This window comes from Pseudophryne corroboree, chromosome 4 (genome assembly GCF_028390025.1).
Source record: "Pseudophryne corroboree isolate aPseCor3 chromosome 4, aPseCor3.hap2, whole genome shotgun sequence".
Lineage (NCBI taxonomy): Eukaryota > Metazoa > Chordata > Amphibia > Anura > Myobatrachidae > Pseudophryne > Pseudophryne corroboree.
In genome coordinates, this window is record NC_086447.1 from 91,129,574 (window position 1) to 91,146,788 (window position 17,215).

The window sequence follows — 17,215 nt, forward strand, 5'->3', positions numbered from 1 at the left end:
TGCACAAACTGGCTCTACAGAGGCAAGATGTGCACCTCATCATCACCCTCCGATATATCACCGTGTACATCCCCCTCCTCACAGATTATCAATTCGTCCCCACTGGAATCCACCATCTCAGCTCCCTGTGTACTTTGTGGAGGCAATTGCTGCTGGTCAATGTCTCCGCGGAGGAATTGATTATAATTCATTTTAATGAACATCATCTTCTCCACATTTTCTGGATGTAACCTCGTACGCCGATTGCTGACAAGGTGAGCGGCGGCACTAAACACTCTTTCGGAGTACACACTTGTGGGAGGGCAACTTAGGTAGAATAAAGCCAGTTTGTGCAAGGGCCTCCAAATTGCCTCTTTTTCCTGCCAGTATAAGTACGGACTGTGTGACGTGCCTACTGGGATGCGGTCACTCATATAATCCTCCACCATTCTATCAATGTTGAGAGAATCATATGCAGTGACAGTAGACGACATGTCCGTAATCGTTGTCAGGTCCTTCAGTCCGGACCAGATGTCAGCATCAGCAGTCGCTCCAGACTGCCCTGCATCACCGCCAGCGGGTGGGCTCGGAATTCTGAGCCTTTTCCTCGCACCCCCAGTTGCGGGAGAATGTGAAGGAGGAGATGTTGACAGGTCGCGTTCCGCTTGACTTGACAATTTTGTCACCAGCAGGTCTTTCAACCCCAGCAGACTTGTGTCTGCCGGAAAGAGAGATCCAAGGTAGGCTTTAAATCTAGGATCGAGCACGGTGGCCAAAATGTAGTGCTCTGATTTCAACAGATTGACCACCCGTGAATCCTTGTTAAGCGAATTAAGGGCTCCATCCACAAGTCCCACATGCCTAGCGGAATCGCTCCGTGTTAGCTCCTCCTTCAATGTCTCCAGCTTCTTCTGCAAAAGCCTGATGAGGGGAATGACCTGACTCAGGCTGGCAGTGTCTGAACTGACTTCACGTGTGGCAAGTTCAAAGGGCATCAGAACCTTGCACAATGTTGAAATCATTCTCCACTGCGCTTGAGACAGGTGCATTCCACCTACTATATCGTGCTCAATTCTATAGGCTTGAATGGCCTTTTGCTGCTCCTCCAACCTCTGAAGCATATAGAGGGTTGAATTCCACCTCGTTACCACTTCTTGCTTCAGATGATGGCAGGGCAGGTTCAGTAGTTTTTGGTGGTGCTCCAGTCTTCTGTACGTGGTGCCTGTACGCCGAAAGTGTCCCGCAATTCTTCTGGCCACCGACAGCATCTCTTGCACGCCCCTGTCGTTTTTTAAAAAAATCTGCACCACCAAATTCAAGGTATGTGCAAAACATGGGACGTGCTGGAATTTGCCCATATTTAATGCACACACAATATTGCTGGCGTTGTCCGATGCCAAAAATCCACAGGAGAGTCCAATTGGGGTAAGCCATTCCGCGATGATCTTCCTCAGTTGCCGTAAGAGGTTTTCAGCTGTGTGCGTATTCTGGAAAGCGGTGATACAAAGCGTAGCCTGCCTAGGAAAGAGTTGGCGTTTGCGAGATGCTGCTACTGGTGCCGCCGCTGCTGTTCTTGCGGCGGGAGTCCATACATCTACCCAGTGGGCTGTCACAGTCATATAGTCCTGACCCTGCCCTGCTCCACTTGTCCACATGTCCGTGGTTAAGTGGACATTGGGTACAACTGCATTTTTTAGGACACTGGTGAGTCTTTTTCTGACGTCCGTGTACATTCTCGGTATCGCCTGCCTAGAGAAGTGGAACCTAGATGGTATTTGGTAACGGGGGCACACTGCCTCAATAAATTGTCTAGTTCCCTGTGAACTAACGGCGGATACCGGACGCACGTCTAACACCAACATAGTTGTCAAGGCCTCAGTTATCCGCTTTGCAGCAGGATGACTGCTGTGATATTTCATCTTCCTCGCAAAGGACTGTTGAACAGTCAATTGCTTACTGGAAGTAGTACAAGTGGGCTTACGACTTCCCCTCTGGGATGACCATCGACTCCCAGCAGCAACAACAGCAGCGCCAGCAGCAGTAGGCGTTACACGCAAGGATGCATCGGAGGAATCCCAGGCAGGAGAGGGCTCATCAGAATTGCCAGTGACATTGCCTGCAGGACTATTGGCATTCCTGGGGAAGGAGGAAATTGACACTGAGGGAGTTGGTGGGGTGGTTTGCGTGAGCTTGGTTACAAGAGGAAGGGATTTACTGGTCAGTGGACTGCTTCCGCTGTCACCCAAAGTTTTTGAACTTGTCACTGACTTATTATGAATGCGCTGCAGGTGACGTATAAGGGAGGATGTTCCGAGGTGGTTAACGTCCTTACCCCTACTTATTACAGCTTGACAAAGGGAACACACGGCTTGACACCTGTTGTCCGCATTTCTGGTGAAATACTTCCACACCGAAGAGCTGATTTTTTTGGTATTTTCACCAGGCATGTCAACGGCCATATTCCTACCACGGACAACAGGTGTCTCCCCGGGTGCCTGACTTAAACAAACCACCTCACCATCAGAATCCTCCTGGTCAATTTCCTCCCCAGCGCCAGCAACACCCATATCCTCCTCATCCTGGTGTACTTCAACACTGACATCTTCAATCTGACTATCAGGAACTGGACTGCGGGTGCTCCTTCCATCACTTGCAGGGGGCGTGCAAATGTTGGAATGCGCATGCTCTTCACGTCCAGTGTTGGGAAGGTCAGGCATCGCAACCGACACAATTGGAGTCGGACTCTCCTTGTGGATTTGGGATTTCGAAGAACGCACAGTTCTTTGCTGTGCTACTGCTTTTGCCAGCTTTAGTCTTTTCATTTTTCTAGCGAGAGGCTGAGTGCTTCCATCCTCATGTGAAGCTGAACCACTAGCCATGAACATAGGCCAGGGCCTCAGCCGTTCCTTGCCACTCCGTGTGGTAAATGGCATATTGGCAAGTTTACGCTTCTCCTCCGACAATTTTATTTTAGGTTTTGGAGTCCTTTTTTTACTGATATTTGGTGTTTTGGATTTGACATGCTCTGTACTATGACATTGGGCATCGGCCTTGGCAGACGACGTTGCTGGCATTTCATCGTCTCGGCCATGACTAGTGGCAGCAGCTTCAGCACGAGGTGGAAGTGGATCTTGATCTTTCCCTAATTTTGGAACCTCAACATTTTTGTTCTCCATATTTTAATAGGCACAACTAAAAGGCACCTCAGGTAAACAATGGAGATGGATGGATTGGATACTAGTATACAATTATGGACGGGCTGCCGAGTGCCGACACAGAGGTAGCCACAGCCGTGAACTACCGCACTGTACTGTGTCTGCTGCTAATATAGACTGGTTGATAAAGAGATAGTATACTCGTAACTAGTATGACTATAAAGAAAGAAAAAAAAACCACGGTTAGGTGGTATATACAATTATGGACGGGCTGCCGAGTGCCGACACAGAGGTAGCCACAGCCGTGAACTACCGCACTGTACTGTGTCTGCTGCTAATATATAGACTGGTTGATAAAGAGATAGTATACTCGTAACTAGTATGTATGTATAAAGAAAGAAAAAAAAACCACGGTTAGGTGGTATATACAATTATGGACGGGCTGCCGAGTGCCGACACAGAGGTAGCCACAGCCGTGAACTACCGCACTGTACTGTGTCTGCTGCTAATATATAGACTGGTTGATAAAGAGATAGTATACTCGTAACTAGTATGTATGTATAAAGAAAGAAAAAAAAAACACGGTTAGGTGGTATATACAATTATGGACGGGCTGCCGAGTGCCGACACAGAGGTAGCCACAGCCGTGAACTACCGCACTGTACTGTGTCTGCTGCTAATATATAGACTGGTTGATAAAGAGATAGTATACTCGTAACTAGTATGTATGTATAAAGAAAGAAAAAAAAACCACGGTTAGGTGGTATATACAATTATGGACGGGCTGCCGAGTGCCGACACAGAGGTAGCCACAGCCGTGAACTACCGCACTGTACTGTGTCTGCTGCTAATATAGACTGGTTGATAAAGAGATAGTATACTCGTAACTAGTATGACTATAAAGAAAGAAAAAAAAACCACGGTTAGGTGGTATATACAATTATGGACGGGCTGCCGAGTGCCGACACAGAGGTAGCCACAGCCGTGAACTACCGCACTGTACTGTGTCTGCTGCTAATATATAGACTGGTTGATAAAGAGATAGTATACTCGTAACTAGTATGTATGTATAAAGAAAGAAAAAAAAACCACGGTTAGGTGGTATATACAATTATGGACGGGCTGCCGAGTGCCGACACAGAGGTAGCCACAGCCGTGAACTACCGCACTGTACTGTGTCTGCTGCTAATATATAGACTGGTTGATAAAGAGATAGTATACTCGTAACTAGTATGTATGTATAAAGAAAGAAAAAAAAAACACGGTTAGGTGGTATATACAATTATGGACGGGCTGCCGAGTGCCGACACAGAGGTAGCCACAGCCGTGAACTACCGCACTGTACTGTGTCTGCTGCTAATATATAGACTGGTTGATAAAGAGATAGTATACTCGTAACTAGTATGTATGTATAAAGAAAGAAAAAAAAACCACGGTTAGGTGGTATATACAATTATGGACGGGCTGCCGAGTGCCGACACAGAGGTAGCCACAGCCGTGAACTACCGCACTGTACTGTGTCTGCTGCTAATATAGACTGGTTGATAAATAGATAGTATACTCGTAACTAGTATGACTATAAAGAAAGAAAAAAAAACCACGGTTAGGTGGTATATACAATTATGGACGGGCTGCCGAGTGCCGACACAGAGGTAGCCACAGCCGTGAACTACCGCACTGTACTGTGTCTGCTGCTAATATATAGACTGGTTGATAAAGAGATAGTATACTCGTAACTAGTATGTATGTATAAAGAAAGAAAAAAAAACCACGGTTAGGTGGTATATACAATTATGGACGGGCTGCCGAGTGCCGACACAGAGGTAGCCACAGCCGTGAACTACCGCACTGTACTGTGTCTGCTGCTAATATAGACTGGTTGATAAAGAGATAGTATACTCGTAACTAGTATGTATGTATAAAGAAAGAAAAAAAAACCACGGTTAGGTGGTACTGTATATACAATTATGGACGGGCTGCCGAGTGCTGACACAGAGGTAGCCACAGCCGTGAACTACCGCACTGTACTGTGTCTGCTGCTAATATATAGACTGGTTGATAAAGAGATAGTATACTCGTAACTAGTATGTATGTATAAAGAAAGAAAAAAAAACCACGGTTAGGTGGTATATACAATTATGGACGGGCTGCCGAGTGCCGACACAGAGGTAGCCACAGCCGTGAACTACCGCACTGTACTGTGTCTGCTGCTAATATATAGACTGGTTGATAAAGAGATAGTATACTCGTAACTAGTATGTATGTATAAAGAAAGAAAAAAAAACCACGGTTAGGTGGTATATACAATTATGGACGGGCTGCCGAGTGCCGACACAGAGGTAGCCACAGCCGTGAACTACCGCACTGTACTGTGTCTGCTGCTAATATAGACTGGTTGATAAAGAGATAGTATACTCGTAACTAGTATGTATGTATAAAGAAAGAAAAAAAAACCACGGTTAGGTGGTATATACAATTATGGACGGGCTGCCGAGTGCCGACACAGAGGTAGCCACAGCCGTGAACTACCGCACTGTACTGTGTCTGCTGCTAATATAGACTGGTTGATAAAGAGATAGTATACTCGTAACTAGTATGACTATAAAGAAAGAAAAAAAAACCACGGTTAGGTGGTATATACAATTATGGACGGGCTGCCGAGTGCCGACACAGAGGTAGCCACAGCCGTGAACTACCGCACTGTACTGTGTCTGCTGCTAATATATAGACTGGTTGATAAAGAGATAGTATACTCGTAACTAGTATGTATGTATAAAGAAAGAAAAAAAAACCACGGTTAGGTGGTATATACAATTATGGACGGGCTGCCGAGTGCCGACACAGAGGTAGCCACAGCCGTGAACTACCGCACTGTACTGTGTCTGCTGCTAATATAGACTGGTTGATAAAGAGATAGTATACTCGTAACTAGTATGTATGTATAAAGAAAGAAAAAAAAACCACGGTTAGGTGGTATATACAATTATGGACGGGCTGCCGAGTGCCGACACAGAGGTAGCCACAGCCGTGAACTACCGCACTGTACTGTGTCTGCTGCTAATATATAGACTGGTTGATAAAGAGATAGTATACTCGTAACTAGTATGTATGTATAAAGAAAGAAAAAAAAACCACGGTTAGGTGGTATATACAATTATGGACGGGCTGCCGAGTGCCGACACAGAGGTAGCCACAGCCGTGAACTACCGCACTGTACTGTGTCTGCTGCTAATATATAGACTGGTTGATAAAGAGATAGTATACTCGTAACTAGTATGTATGTATAAAGAAAGAAAAAAAAACCACGGTTAGGTGGTATATACAATTATGGACGGGCTGCCGAGTGCCGACACAGAGGTAGCCACAGCCGTGAACTACCGCACTGTACTGTGTCTGCTGCTAATATAGACTGGTTGATAAAGAGATAGTATACTCGTAACTAGTATGTATGTATAAAGAAAGAAAAAAAAACCACGGTTAGGTGGTATATACAATTATGGACGGGCTGCCGAGTGCCGACACAGAGGTAGCCACAGCCGTGAACTACCGCACTGTACTGTGTCTGCTGCTAATATAGACTGGTTGATAAAGAGATAGTATACTCGTAACTAGTATGACTGTAAAGAAAGAAAAAAAAAACACGGTTAGGTGGTATATACAATTATGGACGGGCTGCCGAGTGCCGACACAGAGGTAGCCACAGCCGTGAACTACCGCACTGTACTGTGTCTGCTGCTAATATAGACTGGTTGATAAAGAGATAGTATACTACTAATATTATATATACTGGTGGTCAGGTCACTGGTCACTAGTCACACTGGCAGTGGCACTCCTGCAGCAAAAGTGTGCACTGTTTAATTTTAATATAATATTATGTACTCCTGGCTCCTGCTATAACCTATAACTGGCACTGCAGTGCTCCCCAGTCTCCCCCACAATTATAAGCTGTGTGAGCTGAGCACAGTCAGATATATATATATACATTGATGCAGCACACTGGGCTGAGCAGTGCACACAGATATGGTATGTGACTGAGTCACTGTGTGTATCGTTTTTTTCAGGCAGAGAACGGATATATTAAATAAAACAAACAACTGCACTGTCTGGTGGTCACTGTGGTCGTCAGTCACTAAACTCTGCACTCTCTTCTACAGTATCACAGCCTCAGGTCAATCTCTCTCTCTCTCTCTCAACCCTAATCTAAATGGAGAGGACGCCTGCCACGTCCTCTCCCTATCAATCTCAATGCACGTGTGAAAATGGCGGCGACGCGCGGCTCCTTATATAGAATCCGAGTCTCGCGATAGAATCCGAGCCTCGCGAGAATCCGACAGCGTCATGATGACGTTCGGGCGCGCTCGGGTTAACCGAGCAAGGCGGGAAGATCCGAGTCGCTCGGACCCGTGAAAAAAAACATGAAGTTCGGGCGGGTTCGGATTCAGAGAAACCGAACCCGCTCATCTCTACTTCACATGTGGCAAGTTCAAAAGGTTGCAGAACCTTGCACAACGTTGAAATCATTCTCCACTGTGCTTGAGACAGGTGCATTCCACCTCCTTTGCCTATATCGTGGTCAGATGTATAGGCTTGAATGGCCTTTTGCTGCTCCACCATCCTCTGAAGCATATAGAGGGTTGAATTCCACCTCGTTACCACCTCTTGCTTCAGATGATGGCAGGGCAGGTTCAGGCGTTTTTGGTGGTGCTCCAGTCTTCTGTACGCGGTGCCTGTATGCCGAAAGTGGCCCGCAATTCTTCTGGCCACCGACAGCATCTCTTGCACGCCCCTGTCGTTTTTTAAATAATTCTGCACCACCAAATTCAAGGTATGTGCAAAACATGGGACGTGCTGGAATTTGCCCAGATGTAATGCACGCACAATATTGCTGGCGTTGTCTGATGCCACAAATCCCCAGGAGAGTCCAACTGGGGTAAGCCATTCTGCGATGATCTTCCTCAGTTGCCGTAAGAGGTTTTCAGCTGTGTGCGTATTCTGGAAAGTGGTGATACAAAGCGTAGCCTGCCTAGGAACGAGTTGGCGTTTGCGAGATGCTGCTACTGGTGCCGCCGCTGCTGTTCTTGCAGCGGGAGGCAATACATCTACCCAGTGGGCTGTCACAGTCATGTAGTCCTGAGTCTGCCCTGCTCCACTTGTCCACATGTCCGTGGTTAAGTGGACATTGGGTACAACTGCATTTTTTAGGACACTGGTGACTCTTTTTCTGACGTTCGTGTACATTCTCGGTATCGCCTGCCTAGAGAAGTGGAACCTAGATGGTATTTGGTAACGGGGGCACACTACCTCAAGCAATTGTCTAGTTCCCCGTGAACTAACGGCGGATACCGGACGCACGTCTAACACCAACATAGTTGTCAAGGCCTCAGTTATCCGCTTTGCAACAGGATGACTGCTGTGATATTTCATCTTCCTCGCAAAGGACTGTTGGACATTCAATTGCTTACTGGAAGTAGTACAAGTGGTCTTCCGACTTCCCCTCTGGGATGACGATCGACTCCCAGCAGCAACAACAGCAGCGCCAGCAGCAGTAGGCGTTACACTCAAGGATGCATCGGAGGAATCCCAGGCAGGAGAGGACTCGTCAGACTTGCCAGTGACATCGCCTGCAGGACTATTGGCTTTCCTGGGTAAGGAGGAAATTGACACTGAGGGAGTTGGTGGTGTGGTTTGCGCGAGCTTGGTTACAAGAGGAAGGGATTTACTGGTCAGTGGACTGCTTCCGCTGTCGCCCAAAGTTTTTGAACTTGTCACTGACTTATTATAAATGCGCTGCAGGTGACGTATAAGGGAGGATGTTCCGAGGTGGTTAACGTCCTTACCCCTACTTATTACAGCTTGACAAAGGCAACACACGGCTTGACACCAGTTGTCCGCATTTCTGTTGAAATAATTCCACACTGAAGAGCTGATTTTTTTGGTATTTTGACCAGGCATGTCAATGGCCATATTCCTCCCACGGACAACAGGTGTCTCCCCGGGTGCCTGACTTAAACAAACCACCTCACCATCAGAATCCTCCTTGTCAATTTCCTTTCCAGCACCAGCAACACCCATATCCTCATCCTGGTGTACTTCAACACTGACATCTTCAATTTAACTATCAGGAACTGGACTGCGGGTGCTCCTTCCAGCACTTGCAGGGGGCGTGCAAATGGTGGAAGGCGCAAGCTCTTCCCGTCCAGTGTTGGGAAGGTCAGGCATCGCAACCGACACAATTGGACTCTCCTTTGGGATTTGGGATTTCGAAGAACGCACAGTTCTTTGCTGTGCTTTTGCCAGCTTAAGTCTTTTTTTTCTAGCGAGAGGATGAGTGCTTCCATCCTCATGTGAAGCTGAACCACTAGCCATGAACATAGGCCAGGGCCTCAGCCGTTCCTTGCCACTCCGTGTCATAAATGGCATATTGGCAAGTTTACGCTTCTCCTCAGACGCTTTTAATTTTGATTTTTTGGTCATTTTACTGATCTTTTGTGTTTTGGATTTTACATGCTCTGTACTATGACATTGGGCATCGGCCTTGGCAGACGACGTTGATGGCATTTCATCGTCTCGGCCATGACTAGTGGCAGCAGCTTCAGCACGAGGTGGAAGTGGATCTTGATCTTTCCCTATTTTTTTAACCTCCACATTTTTGTTCTCCATATTTTAATGCGCACAACTAAAAGCCACCACAGGTATACAATGTAGATGGATGGATAGTATAGTATTATATTACTTATGGACGACGAGTGCACTGACGACACAGAGGTAGGTACAGCCGTGGCCTACCGTACTGCTTATATATATAATATACTGTATAACGGACCTGGTGGACACTGTCAGTAGACTGCTAAACTAGTATGAAGAAAAAAAAAGCCACCACAGGTATACAATGTAGATGGATGGATAGTATAGTATTATATTACTTATGGACGACGAGTGCACTGACGACACAGAGGTAGGTACAGCCGTGGCCTACCGTACTGCTTATATATATATATATATATATATAATATACTGTATAATATAATAACGGACCTGGTGGACACTGTCAGCAGACTGCTAAACTAGTATGAAGAAAAAAAAAGCCACCACAGGTATACAATGTAGATGGATGGATAGTATAGTACTATATTACTTATGGACGACGAGTGCACTGACGACACAGAGGTAGGTACAGCCGTGGCCTACCGTACTGCTTATATATATAATATACTGTATAACGGACCTGGTGGACACTGTCAGCAGACTGCTAAACTAGTATGAAGGAAAAAAAAGCCACCACAGGTATACAATGTAGATGGATGGATAGTATAGTATTATATTACTTATGGACGACGAGTGCACTGACGACACAGAGGTAGGTACAGCCGTGGCCTACCGTACTGCTTATATATATAATATACTGTATAACGGACCTGGTGGACACTGTCAGCAGACTGCTAAACTAGTATGAAGAAAAAAAAAGCCACCACAGGTATACAATGTAGATGGATGGATAGTATAGTATTATATTACTTATGGACGACGAGTGCACTGACGACACAGAGGTAGGTACAGCCGTGGCCTACCGTACTGCTTATATATATATAATATACTGTAGAATATAATAACGGACCTGGTGGACACTGTCAGCAGACTGCTAAACTAGTATGAAGAAAAAAAAAGCCACCACAGGTATACAATGTAGATGGATGGATAGTATAGTATTATATTACTTATGGACGACGAGTGCACTGACGACACAGAGGTAGGTACAGCCGTGGCCTACTGTACTGCTTATATATATATAATATACTGTAGAATATAATAACGGACCTGGTGGACACTGTCAGCAGACTGCTAAACTAGTATGAAGAAAAAAAAAGCAACCACAGGTATACAATGTAGATGGATGGATAGTATAGTATTATATTACTTATGGACGACGAGTGCACTGATGACACAGAGGTAGGTACAGCCGTGGCCTACCGTACTGCTTATATATATATAATATACTGTATAATATAATAACGGACCTGGTGGACACTGTCAGCAGACTGCTAAACTAGTATGAAGAAAAAAAAAGCCACCACAGGTATACAATGTAGATGGATGGATAGTATAGTATTATATTACTTATGGACGACGAGTGCACTGACGACACAGAGGTAGGTACAGCCGTGGCCTACCGTACTGCTAGATATATATAAAATAAATATAATATACTGTATAATAAATAATAACGGACCTGGTGGACACTGTCAGCAGACTGCTAAACTAGTATGAAGGAAAAAAAAGCCACCACAGACAGGAGTGTTTTTCAGGCAGACAAACGTATACTGGACTGGTGGTCACTGTCAGCAAAACTGTGCACTGTACTCTTGCTATAACTGCTCCCCAGTCCCCACAATTAGGCAGTGTGAGCAGTGCACTCAGCACAGATATATCATGCAGCAGTGCAGCACACTGAGTGAGCACAGATATGGTGGAGCGTTTTTTTCAGGCAGAGAAACAAACAAAGGATTAAACTCACTGGTGGTATAATCAAAACCCTGCACTGTACTCCCTAACAGCTGCTCCCCGTCCCCAATCCTCCCCACAATTATAAGTAAGTCACTCAGTCTTTATACTCAGTCTTTTTCTACTATAACGGAGAGGACGCCAGCCACGTCCTCTCCCTATCAATCTCAATGCACATGTGAAAATGGCGGCGACGCGCGGCTCCTTATATAGAATCCGAATCTCGCGAGAATCCGACAGCGGGATGATGACGTTCGGGCGCGCTCGGGTTAACCGAGCAAGGCGGGAGGATCCGAATCGCTCGGACCCGTGAAAAAAAAGGTGAAGTTCGGGCGGGTTCGGATCCCGAGGATCCGAACCCGCTCATCACTACATGCGCATTGCGGATAATCGTCCGCTGTGCGAAAACGATCAGGTCTGAATCAGGTCCATTCACTAGTAATAGAACCAATAGATACGCAGTGCTTGGCACACAAAATTCACTTTAATTTTGCTCAACAGACTTTTACTATCTAATGTTAGTACTTTGGGAGACTAAGGGGTATATTCAATTAAGGTCGAAACTGCCGTCTTGTCGAAAAGACGGCAGTTTTCGACTTATTCAGGTCGGAAGGGGTTACGACCTATTCAGTCCAGAGCATTTTTATTTGACAAGTCGGGGGATTCGACTTGTCGAATAGTACGTGAATCGGCGGTATAGCTGCTGATTCGCATACTTCTGCGGGAAACGGGGCCAAAAAAAAGTTGTACTGAGATGTGGGACCTGAGAGGGGGAGAGCAGCGGGGAGACAGGGGACAGCAGCGCTACAGCACAGCGCAGAAGGAGGATGTGTAATAACCGCCGCTCACGGCAGCGCCCACCCGTCTCCAGCAAGTGAGGTCCCGCTTGCTGGAGCTGGGTGGATGCTGCCGTGAGGTCTGGCGGCTGTGCCACATCCTCCTGCAGCGCTGCTGTCACCCGTCTGCCCGCGGCTCTCCCCCCTCTCCCTCCCCTCAAGTCGACATTTTTAAAGTCGAATTGAGATGGGCTTTGAATAGTCCTTGTCGGATCCATTCCGACAAATGCATGTCGGAATGGATCCGACCCTAATTGAATATACCCCTTAGTGAAGGTACGCTATAAAAATCACAGTCTAAAGAATGATGTCATATTCTATTAATAATAAATTAGTATAAGAGATTTCAGTTAGGTGATATGTGATTCCATTTTAATAACAAAATCTATGTCAAATGTAATAAAAATTAGAGATGAGCGCCGGAAATTTTTCGGGTTTTGTGTTTTGGTTTTGGGTTCGGTTCCGCGGCCGTGTTTTGGGTTCGACCGCGTTTTGGCAAAACCTCACCGAATTTTTTTTGTCGGATTCGGGTGTGTTTTGGATTCGGGTGTTTCTTTCAAAAAACCCTAAAAAACAGCTTAAATCATAGAATTTGGGGGTCATTTTGATCCCAAAGTATTATTAACCTCAAAAACCATAATTTACACTCATTTTCAGTCTATTCTGAATACCTCACACCTCACAATATTATTTTTAGTCCTAAAATTTGCACCGAGGTCGCTGTGTGAGTAAGATAAGCGACCCTAGTGGCCGACACAAACACCGGGCCCATCTAGGAGTGGCACTGCAGTGTCACGCAGGATGTCCCTTCCAAAAAACCCTCCCCAAACAGCACATGACGCAAAGAAAAAAAGAGGCGCAATGAGGTAGCTGTGTGAGTAAGATAAGCGACCCTAGTGGCCGACACAAACACCGGGCCCATCTAGGAGTGGCACTGCAGTGTCACGCAGGATGTCCCTTCCAAAAAACCCTCCCCAAACAGCACATGACGCAAAGAAAAAAAGAGGCGCAATGAGGTAGCTGACTGTGTGAGTAAGATAAGCGACCCTAGTGGCCGACACAAACACCGGGCCCATCTAGGAGTGGCACTGCAGTGAGATGTAGTATGTATAAAGAAGAAAGAAAAAAAAACCACGGGTAGGTGGTATACAATTATGGATGGACTGCCGAGTGCCGACACAGAGGTAGCTACAGCCGTGGACTACCGTACTGTGTCTGCTGCTAATATAGACTGGATGATAATGAGATGTAGTATGTATAAAGAAGAAAGAAAAAAAAAACACGGGTAGGTGGTATACAATTATGGACGGACTGCCGAGAGCCGACACAGAGGTAGCTACAGCCGCGGACTACCGTACTGTACTGTGTCTGCTGCTAATATAGACTGGTTGATAAAGAGATGTAGTATGTATGTATAAAGAAGAAAAAAAAAACCACGGGTAGGTGGTATACAATTATGGATGGACTGCCGAGTGCCGACACAGAGGTAGCTACAGCCGTGGACTACTGTACTGTGTCTGCTGCTAATATAGACTGGTTGATAAAGAGATGTAGTATGTATGTATAAAGAAGAAAGAAAAAAAAACCACGGGTAGGTGGTATACAATTATGGACGGACTGCCGAGTGCCGACACAGAGGTAGCTACAGCCGTGGACTACCGTACTGTACTGTGTCTGCTGCTAATATAGACTGGTTGATAAAGAGATGTAGTATGTATGTATAAAGAAGAAAGAAAAAAAAACCACGGGTAGGTGGTATACAATTATGGATGGACTGCCGAGTGCCGACACAGAGGTAGCTACAGCCGTGGACTACTGTACTGTGTCTGCTGCTAATATAGACTGGTTGATAAAGAGATGTAGTATGTATGTATAAAGAAGAAAGAAAAAAAAACCACGGGTAGGTGGTATACAATTATGGACGGACTGCCGAGTGCCGACACAGAGGTAGCTACAGCCGTGGACTACCGTACTGTACTGTGTCTGCTGCTAATATAGACTGGTTGATAAAGAGATGTAGTATGTATGTATAAAGAAGAAAGAAAAAAAAACCACGGGTAGGTGGTATACAATTATGGATGGACTGCCGAGTGCCGACACAGAGGTAGCTACAGCCGTGGACTACTGTACTGTGTCTGCTGCTAATATAGACTGGTTGATAAAGAGATGTAGTATGTATGTATAAAGAAGAAAGAAAAAAAAACCACGGGTAGGTGGTATACAATTATGGATGGACTGCCGAGTGCCGACACAGAGGTAGCTACAGCCGTGAACTACCGTACTGTGTCTGCTGCGACTGGATGATAAATAATGATATAAAAAATATATATATATCACTACTGCAGCCGGACAGGTATATATTATATAATGACGGACCTGCTGGACACTGTCTGTCAGCAGAATGAGTTTTTTATAGAATTAAAAAAAAAACACCACACAAGTCACACGACGAGTGTTTAACTTTTTCAGGCAATCACAATATAGTATACTACTAACTATACTGGTGGTCAGTGTGGTCAGGTCACTGGTCAGTCACACTGGCAGTGGCACTCCTGCAGCAAAAGTGTGCACTGTTTAATTTTAATAATATGTTCTCCTGGCTCCTGCTATAACCTATAACTGGCACTGCTCCCCAGTCTCCCCCACAATTATAAGCTGTGTGAGCACAGTCAGATATATACATAGATGATGCAGCACACTGGGCTGAGCAGTGCACACTGATATGGTATGTGACTGAGTCACTGTGTATCGTTTTTTTCAGGCAGAGAACGGATTATATTAAATAAAACTGCACTGTCTGGTGGTCACTGTGGTCAGTCACTACTAAACTCTGCACTCTCTACAGTACTCCTAAGCTCCAGTAAATCAAGTGTCTCTGTCTCAAATCAATCTCACTCTCTCTCTCTTCTAATCTAAATGGAGAGGACGCCAGCCACGTCCTCTCCCTATCAATCTCAATGCACGTGTGAAAATGGCGGCGACGCGCGGCTCCTTATATAGAATCCGAGTCTCGCGAGAATCCGACAGCGTCATGATGACGTTTGGGCGCGCTCGGGTTAACCGAGCAAGGCGGGAAGATCCGAGTCGCTCGGACCCGTGAAAAAAAACATGAAGTTCGGGCGGGTTCGGATTCCGAGGAACCGAACCTGCTCATCTCTAATAAAAATTAAAATTGATTATAGAACAGTTCATTTTTATTGATTTGTTTTTTTAGTCAGGAGAAAACAGGAAAAAAAAAGACTTTTGTGTGCAAAATAACTATTTTTTAAACAGTACTAAAAAAAAGATTAGTTGTATAATTACCAAGTAATATGCTTGCCAATAAGAACATTGGGGCTAATTCAGACCTGATCGGTGCTGTGCATTTTCGCACAGCAGCCGATCAGGTCTGAACTGCGCATGCGCTAAGGCTTGGATGGAGATAAAGTATCAGCCAATCAGCCATGTCACAGGCTGGGTTTGAAAAAATGACAGCTAGGAGCTGGTCGGCTGGTACTTGATCTCCATTCACTTTATTTCCTAAGGTGTAGTACCCAGCGCAATACTGCCGGTTTGACTGCCAAGAGAGGAAGAGAAAATGTACCAGTAAAGTGTGTTGCCCACATGGACAGTGAGCGTAAGGGAGTCATTCCGACTCGTTCGCAGCAGTTCTTCGCTGCAATGCGAACGAGTCGGAACTGCGCATTGCGCACGCGTGACGTCGCCAGGCAATGGAGCGCCCAGCAGAAAAAAAAAAGACGCAGTGCTGGACGGAAGAATATTGACAGCGGAGAGGCGTTTCGGGGTGGATACTCACCGTTGGAGGCCGTTTTCGGGGAGTGGTAAGAAAAACGCAGGCGTGTCCAGGCGAACGGAGGGCGGATGTCTGACGTCAGGACCGGGACCTTCATCGCTGGATGCGTCGCACAGGGTAAGTAGCTGCAGGGCTGGTCTTGATTTGCAGGAAACTTTTTAAACACAGCAGGGCTGCACAAGCGATCGCAGCCCTGCTATGCTAAAATACACTCCCCCATAGGCGGGGATTAGTTGATCGCAGCAGCAGCAAAAAGTTGCTGGCTGCGATCAACTCGGAATGACCCCATAAACGCGAGAGAGAAGAGCTATTATTTATACAGGTTACACATATTTCGCAGCGCAGAGAATATTGGGTCATTCTCACCAGTCCTTGTCCTAATGAAGCTTATAATCAGTATGAATAGTATACTGGTTAGTGTTACTACCTCACATCACTGAGGTCATGGGTTCAACTCCCACCATGGCCCCAACTGTGTGGAGTTTGTATATTGTCTCCGAGCTTGCGTGGGTTTCCTCCCACAAGCCAAAAATATATTGGCAAGTTAATTGGCTCCCGACAAAAATTAACCCTAGCGTGAATGTGTACATGTGGTAGGGAAGATAGATTGTAAACTCCGCTGGGGCAGAAACTGAGGTGAATGGGCAAATATTCTCTGTAATTTGTGTGCGCTACATAAATAACTGGTAATAAATAATAATCTGTATACCCTACGACATATACACTCTAAGGTTAATTCTAGTCAGAGTCCTTTTAACTAACCGGGTTTAGTCAGAGTCCTTTTAAACTACCAGTATGTTTATGGAATGTGGGAGGTAACAGGAAGAAACCCATGCAGACATAGGGAGAACATACAAACTCCACAGAGTGATAATTGAAGCCAGTACCTCAGTGCTTTGGGGCAGTAATGCTAGCCACTACACCAACCATGCTGCACTAGATAGAAGGGACAA

The 17,215-nt window shown here is 45.7% G+C and overlaps 1 protein-coding gene across 2 annotated transcripts in view; it reads right to left on the bottom strand.

The window, feature by feature from the left end:
- The window catches only part of SPATS1 (spermatogenesis associated serine rich 1), a 150,701-nt gene that overhangs the window by 74,509 nt on the left and 58,977 nt on the right, over positions 1–17,215 (bottom strand). The gene's annotated exons all lie outside the window — the stretch shown is intronic.